The sequence below is a fragment of the Mauremys mutica genome, chromosome 4, assembly GCF_020497125.1.
Source record: "Mauremys mutica isolate MM-2020 ecotype Southern chromosome 4, ASM2049712v1, whole genome shotgun sequence".
In the NCBI taxonomy this organism is placed as follows: domain Eukaryota; kingdom Metazoa; phylum Chordata; order Testudines; family Geoemydidae; genus Mauremys; species Mauremys mutica.
The window spans coordinates 117181885-117185403 of record NC_059075.1 but is presented as its reverse complement, the minus strand read 5'-3'; the positions used below and the strand labels follow the sequence as shown (position 1 = coordinate 117185403).

At 51.0% G+C, this 3519-nt stretch overlaps 1 pseudogene; it reads right to left on the bottom strand.

Annotated features, from left to right (window-relative positions):
- Positions 1 to 2191: 2191 nt before the first annotated feature.
- On the bottom strand, positions 2192 to 3003 carry LOC123369022 (annotated as a pseudogene).
- Between the last annotated feature and the right edge of the window lie 516 nt (positions 3004 to 3519).

Genomic DNA, 3519 nt, shown 5'->3' with positions numbered 1-3519 from the left:
TCCACCTGCCCCTGGAGGAGGCGGGGCAGGGCCTGAAGTGCCTGCGCACTCAGGTCCACGTCTTCTGCCTCCAGGCCCTGAAGAGGCTCCTGTATGGTGCTGGTAGTCCAGCGTGGAGCGTATTGGTGCACGCCTTCCTCCGCCGCTTCCGAGGGCTCCGATACGACTGGCAGCTCTTTTATCTCCATCCAAGAGGTCTTCCGCAAGACCTCTCCGGGCTGCTGGTCTTCTACCGAGACCTCCTCCAGACCTGGAAGATTTTTTCAATGACCAGGTCCGTGGGTGTTGATCTCCTCGCGGAGCCCCTGCTACACAACCCCCAGCTTCGTGTGCAGGTGGCGGAGTCCCCCGCGCACTAGAGGCTGGTCTTGGCGGGCATCACCAGGGTCGGAGACCTCCTGCACTACGACCGGGGAGACTGGCTAGATCCCCTGACGCTCGCTCAGCGCATGGGGATCTCCAGACCTCATACTCCCCAGCGTGTACTTCAGGAGGTGCTTTACTGCCCGCTGCTCGGGCCTACCTCGACTGGGCCCTGCGAGAGGGCACGCCCCGCCCACCTTCCACTCCGGGCCATATGGACCTTTTTATCGGGCCCCCACCTCATGGACCCAATTGTCCCCCTCGCCCTTTCACTGCGAGCCGGCTGCCCGATCTGCAGCCGGTTCTGTTCCAGACCGCGCCAAGGAAACATCTGTACACGCTCGTGCTCCATACTCTTTACTACCTCACCCTCGCATCCCGCCCTGATACAAATTGGCGGTACCTCCTGCCACCTTTCAAGGGTGAGGAGCCCCGGTGGGCCAGTTTATATTCTGCCCTGGTCCTGAGGCCCACCGGGGATGTCAGTTGGTGGATCCTTCATGGGGCCGTGAGCACTGGCGTGTACTTGGTGCAGTTTACCCCTGTCCCCAACACCTGCCCCTTTTGCGGCGTGAAGGAGACCCTGGCGCACGTTTATTTGGAGTGCGCCAGGTTGCAGCCCCTGTTCCGGCTCCTCTTGGATCTCTTATTGCGTTTTTGGTTGCACTTTTCCCCTCACCTGTTTATCTATGCACTCCCCATCCGTGGCCCCACAAAGTCACGGTATCTCCTTGTCAACCTCCTCTTGGCCCTGGCCAAACTAGCCAGCTACAAAACCAGGGAGAGGAGGTTGGCCGATGGGATTTCCTGCGACTGTGGGGCCTATTTCCGCTCCTCTATCCATTCACGCATCCAGGCAGAGTTCCTCTGGGCAGCATCCACTGGTTCCCTTGACGCCTTCGAGGAGCAGTGGGCATTGTCTGGGGTTCTCTGCTCGGTGTCTCCATCAGGTTCCCTTCGTTTAGCCCGATGACCTCACTCCCGATCCTGTTTTTTTCATTCGTTGTCCCACGTAATTAGTTGATGTCACAGACCTGTGGATTCTCCCCTTAGGATGGGGGGAGGTCCTTTATCCACTTCCTGGATACCAAATAGGCTATTCTGCTGTACCCAACTGGCCTGGGTCTATCACACTTTAAAAAATCAGCCCCAAACTGATTTGCTCAATATCACAAAGGAAGTTTGCAGTGGGGGTGGAATTTAAACTCAGACCCCTCAAGTCTTATGTGAGTGCAATAACCTGGCATCCTTCCTTTCTCATGTGTGTGTCTAATTATGTGTTTCTGTCTATCTAACCGCAGACATAACCGTGCCTCTCTCTATCTATCCCCATAGCAAAACATCCGTCTGTCTAGTGTCTACCTCTCTGTCCCTGAACAGAACCACCTGTCTGACTATCTAGCTATAAAAACAGCTCTCCATGTGCACCTCCCTTTATTTAATTGTACAGTGATTTGGGGGGGAGGGGGCTGTGGGAACTGAGATAATAGCAGTGACAAATGGAAATAATTATAGTCTGAGTATCTCCTCTTTATATCATCTGCTAAGTTAACCAATGTAGTTCAAAAGGTAGTAGAATAAGCAGGGGGAGATGCCTATATTGCAGAAATCAGATATCAGTGCATAAAGGAGAAGCTGTAACACAGTTACTGGACACTGTTTTTCAAGGGAAATGGCGCCTTCCTTCATTATCGGGCTCAAGTTCCATTTCCATATTGTTTTCTCCTGTAAATCACATGATGACAGAAATTTCTGCACAATAACTTAATGAGCGAGAACTAGCTCATATCTGCACTCCAGTACTGATCAGAAAAAACAGTCCCCATATTTACATACAGCGAGGAATATTTTTCTGGTGTATTGTCCTCCTCAGGGGGTCCTTCACCTCCTTGTTCCTCAAACTGTAGATCAGGGGGTTCATCATGGGGATCACAAGGGTATTGGACACGGGCACCATTTTCTCCCAGTCCACTGAGCTGCCAGATGAGGGTTGTAAATATGTAAAGATCAGGGTCCCATATAAGAAGGAAACGACAGTCAGGTGGGAGGTGCAGGTGGAGAAGGCTTTGTGCCTTCCGGCCGTTGAGCGGATCCTCAGGATGACAAAGATGATGTAAGTGTAGGAGATGAGGATGGTGAAAATGGTGCCTATTGTTTCAATGGCTGAAAACATGAAATGCACTCGCTTATTGATACGAAAGTCAGAGCAGGAGATTTCTTGGAGTGGGCGAATATCGCAGAAGAAATGATCGAGGACATTGGAGTGGCCGAAGGACAGACTGAATTCAGTTCACGTATGCCCAGTGGCATTGACACAGGCGCATAGGGAAGATCCAGCCACCAGCTGGAAGCAGACTCTCTTGGACAGGATGACATAATAAAGCAATGGGTTGCAGACGGCCACAAAGCGATCATAGGCCGTCACAGCCAGCAGGCAAAGCTCATTGTTGGCACAGAAGGAGAAGAGGAAAACTGAACCACACACCTGGGGAAAGAAATGTCTTTACTCATCACTAGGGAACTGAGCATCGCCTTGGGGGCAATCACAGAGGAGGAGACAACATCTAAGAGTGACAAGTTGCTGAGGAAAAAGTACATGGAGCTGTGGAGTTGGGAGTCAACGCTAATCAGCACAATCATCCAAACATTCCCCACCAGCGTGCAGAAATAAATGGCAAAGAAGAACACAAAGAGGATGTTTTGCAGCTTTAGACTGTCAATTATTCCCTAGAAAATGAAGCCAGTCACTCTGGTGCAGTTTCCGGGAGCCATTTCTCCTGTCACTGTGCTCTGTGTCAAAGAAGAGGCAGAGGAGGGGATAGAACCAATGGGTACCACAACAATAAATCTGATGTACAGTGGAGACTCGTGTTCTCTCTTAAGAGATGCCGAAACAAGGGAAATTCAATTTAGTCAGAGTTTCCAAAGCCCATTTTGATTATCTAGACCAGTGGATTTTTTTCTCATTTGTGGATGAATCCAAAATTTTGAATGGAGGTGGAAATTGTAGACATAATCTGTGGACCCCTAGGAATCCACGGCCCACAGGTTGCAAAGCAGTGTTCTATGGTAACAACCACCTTTGGAGGACCCCTTAGATACAGTCTGTGGATCCCACGGTGTTCGCAGATGATAAATTCAAACCCCCCCCCCAAT